Source organism: Pogoniulus pusillus, chromosome 21, assembly GCF_015220805.1.
Source record: "Pogoniulus pusillus isolate bPogPus1 chromosome 21, bPogPus1.pri, whole genome shotgun sequence".
NCBI classification, from domain to species: domain Eukaryota; kingdom Metazoa; phylum Chordata; class Aves; order Piciformes; family Lybiidae; genus Pogoniulus; species Pogoniulus pusillus.
The window spans coordinates 7320469-7340057 of record NC_087284.1 but is presented as its reverse complement, the minus strand read 5'-3'; the positions used below and the strand labels follow the sequence as shown (position 1 = coordinate 7340057).

Here is a 19589-nt window from a genome sequence, read left to right as displayed (position 1 = left end):
TGAGGTCCATGTCCTTCTTGTATTGAGGGCTCCAGCCCCGAACATAGTACTCAAGGTGAGGTCTCACCAAAGCAGAGCAAAGTGGCATAATGGCCTCTCTGGATCTCCTGGCAACGCATGTATTGATGCAGCCCAGGATGCCATTTGTCCTCTGAGCTGCAGGCTCACACTGCTCATGTCCAGCTTCTCATCCATGAGCACCCCTAAGCCCTTTTCCTCAGGGCTGCTTTCTGTGACTTCACCCCCTGTATCTGTGACCTCATCTATGACCTTTCGATAGCAAGGATTGTTCTGGCCCAGGTGCAGAACCCTGCGCTTGCTTTTCTCGAACCTCAATGAGGTTCACCTCATGAGTGAGGAGAAGCTGTTATCAAAGCCCTAGTGGCACAACCTGCTAATAGAAGTAGTGAGGCAACTTACTAGCGAGTTTCTAAACAAACTTTGGTTCAGGTGTTGTAAAAGGTTAACCCCCCGGGAGTGGTGTGAACCTGAGCCCAGGTGCAGTGGTTATCTCACTCTCACTTCCTGTCTGAACCCCCTATAAAACCAGAGGAACTTCTGTTTGTCTCTCTCTGCCTTGCCCTGCTTTGCCAGACAGCACTATCCTTTCCCTGCTGCTCCTGCTTTGCCACATGGCCAGCCTACCACGTGGTGAAACAAACATCTCCTGAACCTGTCTCCATCCACAGCTATCAATCTGATTTTGTATATATTTTGTATCTTGGTTCCCTTCCCTATACCTTTTTTTGTAACTCCTCTTACCTTAAATACCTTTTATTTATGGTTAGAGTTTTCCTTTTAACTTTCAAAATTGGAGAAAGACTATCTGGGTGTTTGACCCCTTTTCACTCTCTATACCTAATACTTTTCCAAAGGGAGGAGGCATCCTATTTATGTTATTGTTCTGTTAGGCCTTGAGTCTCTGGGAAGCTTAAACCAAGCCAATATAGGTGTATAAAGGTACATTTTAAAAAACAAAAAAAGTCAAGATTGACCTTCACAACTACAGGGGTGCAACACCTAAGGTGTCATAGAATCATGGAATCAACCAGGTTGGAAAAGACTTCCAAGGTCATCCAGTCCAACCTATCACCCAGCCCTATCAGATCAGCTAGACCATGGCACTAAGTGCCTCATCCAGTCTTTTTTTGAACACGTCCAGGGACGGTGACTACCACCTCCCTGGGCAGCCCATTCCAATGCCAATCACTCTCTCTGGCAAGAACTTCTTCCTAAATCCAGCCTAGACCTCCCCTGGCACAACTTCAGACTGTGCCCCCATGTTCTATTGCTGGTTGTCTGGGAGAAGAGACCAACCCCCACCTGGCTACAACCTCCCTTCAGGTAGTTGTAGACATCAATGAGGTCACCCCTGAGCCTCCTCTTCTCCAGGCTAAACAACCCCAGCTCCCTCAGTCTCTCTTCATAGGGGTTGTGTTCCAGACCTCTCACCAGCTTCGTCGCTCTTCTCCCAGCAAACCTGTAACATCACATATCAAGAGATTTTCAGTAAAAGTACAGACACTGATAACACACAAGGCAAAAAACACTTCTTGTGCACTTAATAGTTTCCTTTCTGCTGCTATTTGTATTTCAGCAGAACGAGAGCATCACAGCATTAATTTACTCCCTGCCTTGGGCTACTGAGATCCTGAGTTACAGAGCCAGCAGAGTATCACTTTTGCCTCCACTGTGCAGAGTCACCCTAAGTGAAAAGATAGTCCACTGTTTCTAGCCCTGTGGCATAGCCAATCTGCTCCAAGGGCCACTGTTTAGACCATACTGAGAGAACTCTGCCTTCCCAGAGTGCCTGTTTTGGGAATGAGAATAACAGCGGCACAAGGACTTTTATGATAAGATGGAAATCAAGTGCTGTAGGGTTGTAGAGAGATTTAGCAGCTGAAATTATTGATGAACCTTATCCTGTATATGTTTATTTGCTGCCTGTAAACCATGGAAAAGTGACACTTTGTGGCTCAACAGAGCTTCGTGATGACTGGCAGTCTAGATGGCTGTGCTCAATGAGACTTGTAATAAGGCAGATGCACCTAAGATACACAGAATGTTGCGTCACTGAGTACATTTGGCCTCTTCTATTCATCATGATCTAATCTGGCATTTTTAACTTGCCTTCAGAAGTTATGCAAGAAGCACTTTTGTGAAAGGAAATTGTATTGGTCTGCTGCATACTTCTTTAGTGTTTTTTTCTGTTTGAGTAGACTGAAATTATAAGGGAGACTCAGTGCTGTTCTGTGACAGCTATGGCTGCCCATACACAGCATTCTTGTTTGTTTTTCACCCCCCCCCCCCTTTTATTCCATGTTTAAATATGGATTTATATGACAAATTGTAATGATGCACTGCAAGCTGTTATAGCCTGTTGAGTAAATGATTAACATTTCAAATATATTTATAATTTACTTTCTAAATATGTACTCAAAGGACTGTAATGGCTCTATTCTAATTTATCTTATATTCAATTCAGTTTTTTGAACACTTATTAATTCCTTTTATTCCTTTTTCAGAAGTATAACATGCCAATTAGAAATAGATTAAAAAGCCTATTTACTCCAAACCATTGCATGCCATCAAGTAAATAAAACATTGCAAAAAAAATCCCTGATTATGCATAGTATAATAAGCATGCTTACAGTTTCATATTTTGGTAGTAGACCATAATATTTAGTACATTCTCAGTGCACTTTCTCAGGTGTTTCTACCCTAGCTTGCCACAGGATTTCTGACAACACAGAAGAGCTATAATTTGTGCTATAATACTGCTGGTAAGGAAACACTGAACAGTAGCTTCTGGTTTCTCTGGCAAGAAACTTGCTCACTGTAGCTGCATGAACTTTTTCACGTATTCCATTCTGATCAAGAACTCACAGCATATTAAAGAATGTAGATGTCTTGGTTTTGGTAACATCCATAAACTCTACTGCCAGTCACATTTCCATAGCTTGTTGATTTTGGGTTTTTTTGTCTGTTTACAATACAGAGTGTGATAAATACTTTTTGCTTTCTTCAGAGAATGATACCAAAAGATAGAAGCTTTTAAATCAGGCCTTGTGCTAAGCCAACAGCTGGAAAAGGATAACTCTTGTTCTAGTGAATCTTTGCATGACTGAATCCTATTCTAAGTTCTTTCAGTCAGACTCCAACAATGAGCTGTCAGACTCCAACAATGAGCTCCAGGTATTGCTGTTTCAACACCCCAGAGTACAAGCTCTGCTAGATCTAGGGAATTTCTGTATTTCAGCACCTAGTAGTGCAAGCTCTGCTAGGATCTAGGGAGCTTAGGATAATTGTGCTTATCACGAATCCAGGATTATGATTCCATTTTACTAATGTCAGGAGAAGAAATAGCAGCCTTTCCTTCAGTCAGAGTGCAGTGGTTGTTGGCAAATGCTGCCTTTGCATTAGAAACCAAGGCCTGTGGGCCTGTGCGTTCTGCCATAGGATTATATTGCATATCAGGGCTTACACTGAGAAAGTAAGAACATGCACCCTTGTAGAATGATCCTCCTCAGAGAAAGAAAAGTCTGGCATCTGTAATAATCATAGAATGTCAGGGGCTGGAAGGGACCTTGAAAGATTGTCCAGTTCAATCCCCCTGCCAGAGGAGAGTCACCTATACTAGATCACACAGGAATGCATCCAGGTGGGTTTTGAATATCTCCAGAGAGAGAGACTCCACAACTTCCCATGGCAGCCTGTTCCAGTGTTCTGTCACACTCACGGTGAAATCAAGGTGGTGAAAAGAAAACTATGGTTTTTACCAGGTGTATCAGAGGCTTCTCTTGTGCTTCCACACAACACAGCCATATCTTCAGTTATGGCATGCCATAGGATAGCATCCAAGTGGAATTTGTACTGTTATTACCATACAGGAATATGAAATAGTGTTGATTGCTAGAAGTGTTGGGTGACCCCGTGACCTGAATCAACTCAACCAGAATCCATTAAATGATTTAATTTTTGTCCACCCAGCTATTGATTGTACTTACAGTGCAAGAACAGTGGTGAAAGCAGCAGTGATGAGAGTCTGAACAGAATTATTAAAAGACACTACTTGGCAAAGTGAATAGATGTCTGATAGGAAGGACTTAAAACAATAAATCTTTGACAGCGCTGATTCAGTCTTTGTGAAGTGACTAACTGATTGCCAGAGACTTTTAATGTCAAAACATCAGATTGTGCAGGTGCCTGAAAATAAGCCTGCATTGTATTACTAATGTCTTTTATTTTTTCCTGGCAGTAGAGAAATGCTTTCAGGTGTTACAAAAGAAGATGTGTGATATGAAAAATGGGAATAACACAAGACTGCTGCTCAAAGGGGAATGCTAATGTGCTATTACAGGAATAATGATATACTCAATGTGCATTTGTGTGCAGTGGGTTTCTATACCCTGATAGATGGCTAATTCATCACTCAACACATGACCTATATCAATGGCACAAGAGCCTGCTAGCCACTGAGTTTGCTTCATCAAGGGATAAATCTCTTTGGCAGTCTGAGGCCTGAAAGGTGCTTGTGTTTAGCTGTGGCTGTGTTCAGTTTTGTCATGCAGACTTTCTTGGATCACAAGGGCATGAAAGAGTGTATTGCCCCCTCCTGGTTTGGCAATGACATCATAGGCTTTGCAGATATGGTTCAGCTACCTCTGAGTAAAGCCTTGCTCATAGGCAGAAGCAATGAGGTGAATAAAACACATAGTTGTGCCTAATTTCAGTCTAGACATCTAGATAAGTAAGTTCATGTTGCTTCCTTTATGATTCAGAGCATAGATGAAAAGTGAAGAGGCATAGATGGAACATTTGAACTGATCAGTCGCTGTCTGTGGCCAGTGTGTCTCAAATGGCCCAAAGCAAAGCTGGAATCTGTGGGCAAAAGGCAAGTTTGTTGTTCAGGCAGGGATGTGACTGAGAACGACCCACAGAGAACCAAAGCATTTTGGCATGACCCTGTGGTAACTGTCACTCTGGCTATGGACCCTGACCTGCCTACATGGTGCCTCCCTCAGCCCTGCCTGTGGCTCAGGAACCCGGTTCTGCCTAGACTAGGGTCACTCATCCTGAGTGCTGTTCCCAGGTGCTCAGACAGTGCAGAAGGGTGCCCTGACAGGAGCAGCACTGCCTCTGCTCCTCAATCCTTCTCTGCAGAGAAGCACTGCTCCTGATGCTCTCTGGTGCATTTCTTGGAGTAGTCTCATCCTTGAGCAGCAGCACGACTTGTACATGGGTGATACATAGAGTCTGTCTAGCGCAGACTTCAGGGAAGAGGAGCTTAGGGTATATGCACCTGACTTTTCTAAGTGTGCAGTAAGTCGTGTGCCAAAAGTTGCACCAGCACTGAGACTGCTGGATTTCAAGAGCTCAGGTGTCTTTGAAGTGTTCAAGAGTCCTCTAGAAATACTACAAATCAGGCTTGCAGAAGGCAGATGAGAAATGAGCTGAAAGCTAATTTGCAGCCTTTGTTAGGGTATAAACAGGGGAATAAAACCAATCATGTTACTGTACAATGTGCCTTTGTCCTTAATGCTCTGTACCAATGCATAAGAAACATCTGCAGTGTCTTTGAGATGGATTCTTGTACTAGACCTTAATGAATTTCAGTGCAAGCTTACATGAAGAGCAGTGCTAGAGGCAGCCTGAAAGTTAGAAGTGGAGTGGAAAAGCCCAAGAAGGCACGGGGGAATTCATTTGGGAAAGGGTGAAGAGGTGGCCAGTTTACCAAAGAGGCCCTTCATCAGGCTGAGAAATATAGAATAGGAAGGGTAAAGTACAATGAATGCCACTAGGAAAACTAACAGAATTATTTTTGAGCATACTTGGACTTATCTTTGTGCCAGCTTTTACTACTCCTTAGTAGACAAAGGGAAGAACACAGGCCTGTCTGTCTCTGTGGGATCACAGAGCGTCTGCTTATGTCCTGCAAGTGTTTCGGACAAAATTGGCAGCTGCATTCCTCAGAGGAGAGGAGCAGAGCAAAGAGACAAAGGCAGATTCACAGCTGATAGTGTCCTTCTACTGAACTTCGGTTAGTAGCAATACTGATGGAATCTTGATTGGTCTTTAATTGTTAGTCTTTCGAGGACTCTTTTGTGGTAGAGGGAAAAACACCAGGCCGTTCTTTCTTCCCTTACATGCTAGAGTAGCAGAGGAGGAAGGAGTGTCTTCTTCTTTCTTTTGCATTCCTTTTACAGCTTTCCAGAAAACATGTAGACCTTTCCCTTCTCAGTACCAACCCTGCTGCATCAGATCCTCCCAAGCAAAACAAAGGCATTCTTGCTAGTTCTGTTTCTGATACGAGTTCTCGCAGCAGCTGATGGGATCTCTGAATATGCAACGCTCAGTGCTACTTAGAGTGCTAGCCCAAGCCAGGGACTCAGACTGCTCACAGTGCTCTTAACTCAGTCCTTGTCAAGACTGTTTTTCAAATTTACTTTTGGAAAAATTCAGGGATGCCTCTTCCCTCATCCCATTGCAAGGAAGAAAAAAAAGGATAAAAGATGAAGAGTAAGGAAAAGAGAAAAAGCCTCTGTCAGCTAGTTTATCTGAATTTTCTAGCCTCTGAGGCCAGAAGAGACCATTTGTAGCAGCTAGTTTGACCTCTTGCATAACATAGGGCAAAAAAGCTCTGCAAGTAATTTCTGCATTAAGCCTGTTATTTCTGTTTGAACTGCAGCATGCTGTCCACTCTTATTAGTGGTGTCTCTTCCTAATTACTGCAAGAGATACTTCTATACTAATGATGCTACTGGTATAGGTTGTAAATATTCGCTATTTAGAGAGATATAAAATATGTTGCCAGTTTTGAACAATTTATAGTCTAACCTTTTGTTGCTATGTCTGACAATCTCTGGACTCTTTTCTGCAGTGTAATACTTTTTATTTAATGAATAGCATTTGGCCATGGACCGGCTTGTCTTTTCCTCATTTTTCTTGTGTCTTGGTTGTTCTTTTTCAGCGGGTGGAGTTTGTTTTGCTTTGTTTGATGGTTTGTTTGTTTTTTCTCTTGGATTTTTATTTTGACTCTGTGTGTGTATTTAGATTATTTTAGTGTGTAGGTTTAGTTTGGTTTTACTGTATCTATCTATATATTTATTATTTAAATAAGATGTTTAGCTCTTCCTTAACTTTTAATATGATCCTTTGCCTTATAATAAGACTCACCTGGGACAGTGAGCCAAAAGACTCAGAGCTCTTTGACTTAAAAAGAGAAGAAAAACTCAGCATTTACTCCCTAGGCAGATTTCCTGGAGCTTGTCCAGCTCTACATTAAATTATCTTCATGAGGCTGTTGTTAGCAGTTGCACTGTTGCATTATGCATGATTCCTGACTGCTCCTAGCATGAACAAACCACATAGTGTTTGGTTAGTGGTTTTCAATTTTATGCTAAACTGTGGAATTTGTTGGTGTTATTTAGGTTAATATGCTATTATTTTGCATATTTATAACTCTCCCATTACATTTTTATTAATAATGATGTCATGTTTGGTAGCAAGGATCAATAAGACACTCTAGTGTGTAATGTTTACATATTTATATTATTACAGTATAATAAGTCTCTCAGGCAGCTTTCTGCATTGGAATCACTTTGTAGATGTATCTTTCAGGTAATTTCATGCCTACAGTGGCTGCTTGAATAGCAGTGATACACTGTACAGAGATGAAATCTAGCCTGCAGCTAGGGTATAGGTACAGGCAATCTATCTCCAGTGTCTGCATGAGAAAATAAATGGTCATGCATTGCATCCATTTTCATTTCCACTGGATGGGTTCTCTTTTACCTATTGTGTTGCTTTTGCCCTTCTACAAGTGACATTTTCTTTAGCATAAGTCTGAAGAGCATTTCTGCACTCTCTCCTGCAGTCATTCCTTCTAGGGAGATAGATGAAGCTCGTGGATGTGTACACCACCTCTTGGAGGAAAAACTTCAGGCTCTTCCTTTTAAAATTTCACTTTCTACTCCACAAATACTTTATTTGCTTTGCTTTGCACTGGCAGGTGGTTTCTTTAGCTGGTGCTATACCCTTCAGTACAGCAGCAACTCCATGAAGACCATAAATGTTGCCCCTGTTATTGAGTAAACTGCTTGCCTGATCCTTTTGTGCACTAGAAGGCTGATCAATGACCCTTGACCCACTAGTTGAAATGAGAGGTTGCACACTGGTAGCTCGCTGTTGTGACCAAGACCCTTTTGGGCAAAAAAAGATTTGCTTTCTGATCTCCCACTATGCTGTTTAGTCTCATTAATAATAGTGATTGCTCTGCTGTAAATGAGTATCACTGACTAATTACATAGAGCTAGATTGCGGCCTTTTAATTCCTTAATGGGTGCAAGAAGCTCCCCGTCTCATCTATTCATCTGCTTGTGCGTTTGTGCAGCACTATGCAAAAGTGCAGTGGTGCGTTGGAGTATGAAGAAACTTTTCCTGTAGTGCAGCCTAGATGAAGGTGACTAGAAAAAGCTGGAGTCACCTTTTCTTCAATGCTTCTCTACCCTGCTCTTTCCTCACAGGCACATTCTGACACCCCCCTCACTGCTCCCCTTCCAGCCCAAACTAGAGCTTTCTGAATGAGTCTCTTAACAGATATGCTTTTGGGGGCTGTGGAGAGGATGCATACTGGTACACTCTGCAGTCTGCAATAGTGTCAAAAGACCATCCAAAATAGATGACTGTCATTGCCAAATCAAGTGGCAGAATATTACAGAATCGCAGAGACATTTGCAAGGTCCCCTCTCAGCCTTCTTTTCTCAAGACTAAACAGCCCAAGTTCTCTCAGTCTTTATTCATAGGAAATATCTTCACATCACTTAATCATCCTTACAGCTCTCCACTGGATGCTCTCCAGTAGATCCCTGCCTCTCTGGATTTGGAGAGCAGAAAACTGGATACAATATAGCGGGTGTGGTCTCACCAGGGCAGAGTAGAGGGGGAGGAGAACCCCCTAGACCTGTTGGACACGCTTTTCTTTATGCGCCCCAGGATACCATTGGCGCTCCTGGCCTCAAGGGCCCACTGATTCATTAGAACAGACAAAGTTACAGCTGTTTTTATCATTGCTACAGGTACCAGTTCCATAAATGATGTAAAAGAATTGTTATAACACTAAAACAATATGAAGAACTTGAATCAAGTGTTCTTCCAATACCAAATCTGCAGCCTCTGTGCATTTTCAGCACTGTATTTCTGTTGTGTCTCCATTCCCAGAAGAATACCTAGACATGTGCAACCATGGCATGCTTTAGTGGATAAAAGTAATACATGTTGTTTAGCATTCAGATGGCCAAAGAGAAAGCAAAGAGCCTTAGATTGCACATAGAAATGAAAAAGCCTACTCTTTGCATTCACTACTGTTCAGAGTATGCTTGCAATGCCCAGGAGGCATGTGCAAGTGAGCACAGGCAGCAGAGGCACATACAAGACAGTTTCTTATTCTGAAGAGGCCAAAAGTTGTTCTCCTGTATTAAGCCTCTGAGATTGGCTATAAAAACACCGCACGTTGATTTGGTTCTTATTTTGTTTATGGGTCATAACAGAACATTATGAAAATGTCAAGTTCAGATCACTGAGAAATGAAATCTTCTGTTTATTCTAATTTTGGCCTCATCCACACACTTTCACTGCCTGTATCTCCATCTATATGGAAATTTTTCCTCCTATTGTCATAAAATGGAATTCAAAATTAAAAAGGTGTCTAGAATACTATTTAAAAACTCATGCACAGAAACATGCATACAAAAATTCATCCCTGTTTTAGTATCCATATTATAGCCTCAGAGGTTGTGAGCTAAGAACCTTATTCTACAAAAATCAGTTTACATGTCTGATTCTCCTATATTTTAGACCAGACCTATTTTGCATTATCTCAGTTGTCTTGACTAATGTAACAGAAAGTGAACTCTAGTCAGTCACACACATAAATACCCACTTTGGAAAGCCACTGTAGCAGCTGTGTGTTAAAATTAGGAACCTAAGTACTGTGACATTTTTTGTGTGAGCAATTGGATGACTGACCTTTTGAAAATGTGAGGCTCAGGTTAGCCCATCACCTTCATCCTGCTTGTGAGACAGAGGTTACTGCTTAAAGTGTATTTATGAATGTCTCAAAATATTCACTTTTCTCAGCCTTCTTAGTATTGCCAAGTACTGTTGTACTTGGCTGTCCATCACAGTCAGGGAACTTCTTTACTGTTAGAGTCACAGAGCACTGGAACAGGCTTCCCAAAGAGGTTGTGGAGTCTCCCTCTCTCTTGAGACTTTCAAGGCCTGTCTGAATGTGTTCCTCTGTGATCTGTGTTAGATAGTGTTGTCCTGCTCTGGCAGGGGGGTTGGACTTGATGATCTCCTTGGATCCTTTCCAACCCCTAACATCCTGTGAGCCTGTGATACAACAAAATGCCTCCTGGTTTAGCTGGATGGTTTAGTCACAGGGTCTTGCAGGAAAATATGTAACAAAAATATTGTTTGATGTAGCATAAGTTGACTCATAAAGTCCCGAGATTCTTACTTTTAAATTTTATTTATTAGCAGAACCCATTTTTACAATAGATATTTTGGTTTTAGAGGGACAGAGAACATTTCTGATGGATAGCACAGCGGTGTTCGACACAGAAGTCCTGTGTGGGAGCTGAACTCTTCACTCACCTTTCTCCATCACCAGAAATCAAATTGGGAAAGTGGAAATAGCAAGGTCAGGTCAGGTGAGTGCGTACTTAAACATTTCATAGGGTGCAGGGTGCAGAGCAGTCATCTGCTCTCATGTTCCATTAATTCAGAGACAGCTGTCATTTATCTTCTGATGGAAGCTAGAGGTTGAAATGCTTGACACAACATATCAGGCCTAATATGGAAAGATAAGAGCAGTGTGGGCTCAGTACAGTAAAAGTGAGTTACTGTGCAAAGTGGTTTCATAATTCTCCTGCTGATGTTTAACGGAACTTTGGCCACGTTTCAGCAAATACAAATTGCCCAGCTATAGTTTAAAAAAAGGGAAAAGTCCAAGAATTGCATGGGGAATTGACCACATAATTTCTATTAGAGACTATATAAATTGCATGGTTAAATCCTTGTGAAGCTTCTTAAACGCTTAAGAGCTTTTATGCCCATAAAAGAGCCTTAAAGATAGCTTTTGAAATGCAGGTAGGTAGGCAAAAAGTTAAATAAATTGATGGGGAAGCACTCCTTTTTGCCTCTGGAAAAACTGACTGCAAGATGACAACTCAGACATACCTGCTTCTTTAGTTGTCAAAGTATTAGCATCTGCAAGTCAATTTGGTGGGAAATACCATTAAAAAGATAAAAGAGAGCAAAACCAAAACCAATTTCAGTAAAGACTCACTCAATAGCTCTGTAGATCCAAGAGAATAAAAGTGCTTTCTATAAAGAACAATTGTGTGTGGGGTTGACAGTAAATCACAAAAGTGAACCTCTAAAAATCACATTTAATACAAGAAACTACATTTTATACAATAGAAATAGCAGAGAAAATCAGCACAGTGTGCTACAGACTGAAGAACAGATCTTATTTGTGACAAGAGGTTTAAGAGCTAATGAGCTGGTGCTTGTATAACCCTATACCTTGCCCCACTCTTGAATTAAGAACAAAAACGGCTTTCCACCGCCTCTCACAATTCAGATGGGACTATTAAAAGTACTTGGGCTAGACTAGTTCTCCATTCTTCTGGATACTTAAACTTCACAGGTCATAGCTCTGTAAAGCCATTATCTCAGTGACTTCTATTTTCAGTTGTGTACATCTTGGCTTGCCTCGTATGTATGAACAGATAATATTAACATGTTGGAGAAAAGATGTTGGCACACCAAAAATACCTGACGGTGATCTTCCAGTACCTGAAAGGGGCCTACAAGAATGGAAAAAGACCATTTACAAAGGCCTGTACTGATAGGATGAAGGCAATGACTTCAAACTAGAGAAGAGCAGATTTAGATTGGATGTTAGGAACAAGTTCTTTGCCATGAGGGTAGTGGAATCCTGGAGCAGGTTACCCAGGATGGTGGTTGGGACTCCATTTGTGGAGATATTCAAGGCTTGGCAGGGAAGTTATGCCTTTGCACAACAGCAAACAGGCCCAAACATTACCCTGTGTTCCATAGGAGAAAGCTCCTGAGACCACTGTGTCTCACTGATCCAATTTTGAGAACCAGAACTTTAGATTTATAGAGTGACAGTTGCTTACAGCAATTTGTAGTGGTTCTGAAAATGGGTGAGTGCAGACTTTCAGTGGTCAGATACAAATTATTAATTCCTGCTCCTAACTCCTCCTGATCATGCCTCACAGTCTTGTCCAGCCCGATGTGGTGGTATATTCTAGTCATGTCATCTTGGTGAAGGTCTGAATCTGAATTTGTAATGGCTGCCTTCTGAACTGAAAAGTTCTCAAGGTCTACATATTTTCATCCACTCCCTTCCCTTGCAGGAGAGCAGAGACAGTAGAAATTGCTGACATACTTTCAGTTCAGCTTTTCCTGACTTTAGAAACTTGCTCTGCCATCGCAGAAAAAGTTCTGTGCTTGTCATTGCTTAAATGTTTTTGTGTGATTTATTTATTTATAACTTTGCTTGAGTGTAACAATTTTGGCATCTGGAGAAAATAGAGGCAAAACATTTTTCCCTTGATAAAGAAAAATAGCTTAAAATATTTCCCTGCCAAAACAAGAAAGAAATGGGAGTTGAAAACAAAAGAAAAGCTCTGTACCAGGAACGGGCTTTGACTGCAGTAGAGAGAAGTGGTTTTAATTGGTTTGAAATGTCTATCTTTTCTCCTCTTTAAAATATCCCAGAGTTAGAATGAATAGTTCAGTTGGCTTTCTGAAAAATTCTTCCCTTTTGCCTGTTTTTTTTCTTCCTGTAAGTATTTTGAAATGCATTGTTGGGGACATTCAGTGCTGTAGGAAAATCCCCTGTGGCTCTTGTAAGATGTCAAGGAGGTGTAAGAGAGCTTCGGTAGGCTCGTAGTTAGAAACACACATGTGTGATTCAGTATCATATTATTTCAGGGCAGGGTCTTACTGGGGAACGTGTCATACTTTGATGCTATTCAATGAAATGCAATGTTAGTTGGAGTAAGCAAGGTAAATTAATCTGCCCATAACATCTATTTCCTTTTAGCTGGGAAAAAAAAAGATAAATCCTGTGTGGGGAATTCAGACTTTATAAGCTGTTTACAAGTAGAAAAGTAATGGAAGGTGCTGAGAGGGAGGCGAGTTGTGAGGAGTCTCCTTTTCCCTGAGCTTCACACCTTGTGTAAGTGCTGTTATTCCACACACACAGAAGAAAGGGAGATGTGATTCTGTATTTCACAGACACAGGCAGCACTCTCAAACAATTAAGAACAGACAAACAAGAGAGGCTCTTTGTGTTTATTACCACAGCTTGGTTATCACAGAATCACAGAATTGTTAGGGCTGGAAGCGACCCCAAAGATTATCCAGTTCCAATGCCCCTGCCATGGGCAGGGACACTCCACACTAGATCAGGCTGCTCAGAGTTCCATCCAGACTGGCCTTAAAATCTTCCAGGTATGGGGCTTCCACCACCTCCTTGAGCAACCTGTTCCAGTCTCTCACCACCCTTATGGTGGAGAACTTCTTCCTTACATCTAATGTAAATCCACCCACTTCTAGTTTTGCTCCATTCCCCCCAGTCCTATCACTACCTAGCACTCTGAAAAGTCCTTCCTCAGCTTTTTTGTAGTACTCCTTCAGATACTGGAAAGCCACAATAAGGTCTTCCCCTTATTGTGAGCCTTCTCCTCTCCAGACTGAACAACCCCAATTGTCTCATCCTGTCCTCATATGAGAGGTGCTCCAGCCCTCTAATCATCCTGGTGGACCTTATCTGGACACATTCCAGCACGTTCTGCAGGAGCACAGCGCAGAGTCCTGGTGTGTTTGAGGGATGTAGCAGCAGACATGGTGTTAGGTGCTGGAAGAGGCTGGTGAGGGCTTTGGAAGGCATGTATGAGGAGCAGCTGAGGTGACTAGGATTATGTAGCATGGAGAAGAGAAGGCTAAGCGGAGATCTTATTGCTCTCCGTAACTATCTGAAAGGAGATTGGAGTCAGGCCAGTGTTGGTCTCTTCTAAGTAACTAGCAATAGGACAAGAGGAAGTGTGTTTAAGCTATGCAGCAGAAATTTAGAGTGGATATTTAGTGATCGTGGTAATTGGGTTGTGTTTGGACTCAGTGATCTTCCATGTCTTTTCCAACTTTACTGATTCTATGATTCTGTAGTGTTCCTCTACACAATACATTGCATCACTGATTCTCCATCTCTCAGAGTCAGCTTGATGCCCCCCAAAGAGCTGCTGCCAGGGCTGCATGGCATGTTACAGCATTATCTGCTTGGCAGTGCTGTGTTTGCATCTCTACGAAACAAACATGGCTGTGCTTTAGACATTGCTCCAGCTATGGAGTTGGTGTTGCAGTCCAAAGTGCTGAGCCAATCTGGTATTTGAATTCAAATTTCATCTGAGATTTCTGTGATCTTTCTGTTCTTAAGGGCAATTATCACCATCTTAAAGATTTCTTTGGACTTCTTAAGAATATATGATAGTGACAAAACAGCTGTCATTAATAAAAAGTAAAGTAAAAATGTGAGTAATGTAGATTTTCTTGAAACAGTCTTAATCCATTTATGTAAGTCAAGGTCAAGATATCTAAATGAATGGGATACAAAACTCCCTGTGCTATTTTATGCCCTCATTAGATCTTTCTTAGGTTTGCTCCATAGAAGAAGGCAGGAGCTTCTCACCTACTGTGTGAGCAGAAAGGGATTGCAATGAGTAGGATGTTGCCAAGTGTTAACAGCCAAGCTGATGCAGAGGAGGTTGCATGCATCCCACATTGTAAGGCTGAAGCAGATTGTGTCCTTCCTGTTGTAGGGGAGAAGTAATTCCTTCACAGTTATATTTATTGGATAGTAGCAAGACCTTTATCTAGAGCCATAATCTGTTCCTTAAAGCTACTGAATTCAGTTAGAGATAGATTGTTGTTTTTCAGTCTGTTCTTCTAATGCAAGCACTAAATAATGATCTAGGCTGTGGGTGTGACAATATTCCTGTACTCTACTTTACTAAAATAGGACTGGTACCAAACACAGCATATATACAGTAGCTTTGAAATCTTTGCAGTGATATTAGATTGGGTAGAGGGATATGACATTGCTCTCCCTTTCCTCACACTTCCCTGTTTTCACACTGCAAGAAGGGTTATTTTTATTTCAGACTGTTCAAGTTTAAGGAAACCACTAATTTATATAGGGCATGCTCAGAGACTTAACATAATCATTCCCAGAGTAACACGACTGTTTCCATTAGCATAATTATGCCCATACTCATTACATGATTCATATTCTCTCTCTCTTTTTTTTTAAAGGAGTCATAATTCCCCAGTTTATTAGATTTGTCTTTTCTGAAGAATTGTTCTAATTTTTTCCATCATGCCTTATTTTTTCAGTTTAACTTTAAGAGGTGAAATGAGAAATTTGGTTTCTTTCTGAGTTAACTCTCCTTAGCTAAGTCTGTGGCTTGAGTCACTGTAAGTTGTGCAAGGAGATACTAGAATTGAAGGCTGTGGCTCTCAAAAGCTGTGCCCACGTAGTTTTCCTGTCACATTTGCTTTTCAAGTTTGGTTCCTAAAAAATAGGGCTAGAGTCGCATTCTGATCTGTTCTTACAATCTCACTGCTTCTTTCTAGTTGTTAGAGGATCATACCATCCCTACACCTTCTTAGCTGCATCTGGAAGCACACTGTAACAGTTTCAAATGCTGCAATGTGTGAATGCATATCAACCTAAAGAGAAGCTGAAAGGACCATTTAGTTTCCTGCATTCACCTGCTTACACAAGAACCCAATAGGACTTAGTTGACACAAACTATGATGGCTTTCTTCAAGCTTAAAGAGGTTGCCATATCCTGTTTAGAACAGCTGCTACATAACCCATGGTCACTTTAGGAAAGTGCCCTATAATGAAAACAAATCATATTTTACAAATCTCATCTATTTTGCATCTTTTTTTTTTTTTTTTAAAATAATTTGAGCTTTCAGATTGATTTCTCTACAAAAAGTGTAACTGAAAATCCTGTGTCCCAAGAAACAAAGTTCAATGATAGCATTACGCTTCCTGCACCCAGGGCTGGGTGTTTAAGAGGGGGAGATGGAAATGCAAAGCTGCAGTATTTCTATAGTTAACTTCGTTTTGGGGAACTGACACCAGAAAAACAATGTCCCGTATTGCCAAACCAAAATAGTGTTATGCTTGCAGCTTTCTGTCAGCCAAATAGAGTTGATCTCCTTTCCCCCACTGCTTGCCTGTTTCTGTGTGTTCTCATTTTTATGTGGATGGAGATGTGAAAGAGGTGTCCCCTTCCCAGTTAGAATAGTGCATGCTTTCTGTGGGTTCCCTGGCTAGGACTGGGATTCCTCTCTCAGTGTGAGTCTCCAGCAGTGGTTTTTGTCAAAATTACCAGCTGATCTGAACACAGTGTGGAGGACTTGGGCTCCAGAAGTCCTCCCTGATGCTTACTGATGCTGAATGTCTGCCAACACTCTATTATGAGGAGAAAATGAAGATTTATGGTGCTTAACTTCAGATATCTAAATTAAGTTGGAAATCTATACACCATAAAAAGAGATTGTTTCATTTGGAACTCTGAATTAGCTCAAAAGAGTGGACTTAGAGGGAAGGCTACTCTCTTTTGCTTGAACAATGATAAGTACCTCTGCCTCAGTTGGTTAAAAGTCCAGATAGTTCCACTGAAGCTGATGGTTCCATACTCCATCTTCACTATTGCTCAACTCCTCATGTCTGTTTTCAAACCTGTTCAAAGAACAGAAATACACCCCAAAGGGCAGCAAGTGTCTGTTATCAGAATGGTTCCTGTTTATTCCAGTTCACTGTGGCAAATCACTGTGCAGGTATCTTTAAAGAGTTAGGCTTGGTGCTTATTTTTTGAAGTCTGTGAATGTGTAGGGTGTTGCCCTCTGTCTTGTGGCAGTGCAGGCTGTTCTGGGAGCAGAAGCTTATCCTTTGAGAAGCACCTAACTGAAGAGCTCACTTAAACTGCAGTCGTCCTCCATTCTGCCTTCAGAGTCCAGAAGCATGGTAGCCTCAAGCACCCTCAGAACCATCCCTCATAGTGAAATTTTGTGGAATGCAATCCTGATGAAGCTGCTGATCTCTCTGAGTCCTTAAGCTTTTTTATTATATGAGCTGCTTCCTTCTGGCAATACAATTTTGCTGATGCTATCTTTGACATTCAGGCTGGCTACTATTCTTACCCATCAGAGCTAAACAGAGTTCATACAATGCAGCTGAAGTAAAAGTGCCTGGTTTTTGTTATGTGGATGTTCAGGACCAGATATTTTTTATATGTTCTTTATATTGAGGAGGCTGAAGTGGAGCTCCTCATAGACTGAAAGAATAACTTAAGTCAGACAAGAGGCCACTTATCGCAACTGCTTGCCAGATCAGGTGCTCAGAGCCATGCTTAATAAGGTTTTGAATATATTCAAAGATGGAAATTCCACAGCCTCTCTGTGCAACCTGTTCCAGTGTTTCACCACCCTCTTGGTAGTTTGCCTTTTTTGCTGTTACACCATAATGGAGTTTTCTGTGCTTCATCTTATGTCTGTTGGCCTTCATCCTGCCCAGAGAACTTGTGGGCAGGATACTTCCACCACTGGAAGTATTTAAGGTTAGGATGGACAAAACTTATAGCAAGCTGATGTCCCTGCCCACGGTAGGGGACAGGCAGACTAGATGATCCCTAAAGGTCCCTTCTAAGGCTTCCATACCATTTTATGATTCTGTAATCACATAATCACAGAATTAACCAAGTTGGAAAAGACCTTTGAGATCGAGTCCAACCTATCACCTAGCAGATTCTAATTAACTAAACCATGGCACTAAGTATCTCATCCAGTCTCCTTTTAAACACCTCCAGAGATAAGGACTCCACCACCTCCTTGGGCACCCCACTGCAATGCTAATCACTCTTTCTGTGAAGAACTTCTTCCTAACATCCAGCCTCAACCTGCCCTGGCACAGTTTGAGGCTGCATCCTCTTGTTCTGTCACTGGATGGCTGGCAGAAGAGACTAACCTCCACCTGGCTACAACTTCCTTTCAGGTAGTTGTAGAGATCAATAAGTTCTGCCCTAAGCCTCCTCTTCTCCAGGCTGAAAACCCCCAGCTCCCTCAGCTGCTCCTAGTAGGGCATGCCCCAGCCCCCTCACCAGCCTTGGTGCCCTTCTCTGGACACATTCAGCATCTTAACATGTTTTTTTAAGTTGAGAGACCCAGAACTGCACACAGTACTCAAGCTGTGGCCTAACCAGTGCTGGGTACAGGGGCAGAATGACCTCCCTCATCTTGCTGGCCACACTGTCCCTCATACAGCCCAGGAATTGTAAAATTTTCCCCTGTGCACATCTAAAGAAGAGCCTGCTTCAGTCTTCTCTACCCAACTCGTAACATTGTCATGTGTAGCAATAAGACATCTCCCCAGCCTTCCATTTTTCCTGTTGGACAAAGCCAGGTCTCCTGGCCTCTCTTTGCACACTGTGGGCTCCAAGTACCTTGATGATAATCTGATGGACTCACTCCAAATCTGTGGACAAGTGGATTGTTAAAAACTTTTTTTTTTAATGAGGTCCAATACACTTACAAGTGTATAGCATCTCAAAAATAGATAGAGCATCTCAGTATCCACAGATCCCTTTTGGCAGAGCTACTTTCCAGATCATTATCTTTCTGCTTGTAACAATGCATGGGGTTATCTCCCCATCAGAAGGACCTGACATTTACTTTTGGTCATCTTCATGACCAGGCTCCCCAGGGAGGTGGTTGAATCCCTATCTCTGGAGGTGTTTCAGAAAGGCAGAGAGCACAGAATCACAGAACTGTGGAGAGCATAAATCATCAATCCAACCTCCCTCTCGAGGCAGGATGCCCAAGAGTAGTTCACACAGGAATGCATCCAGATGGGTTTTGAAAGTGTCCAGAGAAGGAGACTCCACAACCTCTCTGGGCAGCCTGTTTCACTTCTCTGTTACCCTCACTGGTAAGAAGTTTCTCCTTGTGTTGAGGTGAAACCTTTTATGTTCCAGTTTGTACTGTTGCTCCTCGTCTTAGGACTGTGCATCACTGAGAAGAGTTTGGCCCCATCCACTTGACACCCACCCCTCAGATATTTCTGGATGTTCATTAAATCTCGTCTCAGTCTTCTCTTCTCCAGACTCAACACTCCTAGGGCCCTCAATCTCTCTTGAACTGGGGAGCCAAAACTGGACATGTTATTCCAGGTGTGGTCTCACCAGGGCAGATTAGAGGGAGAGAAGAACCTCTCTAAACCTGCTGGACACACTTGCTGCACCAAAGATGTGCTGAGGGACATGGTTTGGCCCCAGCCTTGGAAGAATAAATAAATGGTTAGACTCAATAATCTGAAAGATCTTTTCCAACCAAAATGTTTTTATGTATGAGATAATGCTTGCTTGTGACAGTGCTGAGCTACCTCTTTGGACTCCAGGCCTCTTAACAGTACAGAGCAAGTA

At 41.9% G+C, this 19589-nt stretch overlaps 1 long non-coding RNA gene across 3 annotated transcripts in view; it reads left to right on the top strand.

Moving 5' to 3' along the window:
* Positions 1–19589, top strand: part of LOC135184768 (uncharacterized) — a 260467-nt gene that overhangs the window by 165015 nt on the left and 75863 nt on the right. Inside the window, exon 3 of one of the 3 annotated variants that reach the window (XR_010306164.1) lies at positions 10576–10706. The exons of the other annotated variants lie outside the window; for them this stretch is intronic. This is a non-coding gene — a long non-coding RNA (uncharacterized LOC135184768). Of the gene's footprint in view, positions 1–10575; positions 10707–19589 lie in introns of those variants that run through there. 3 annotated transcript variants of the gene reach the window in all.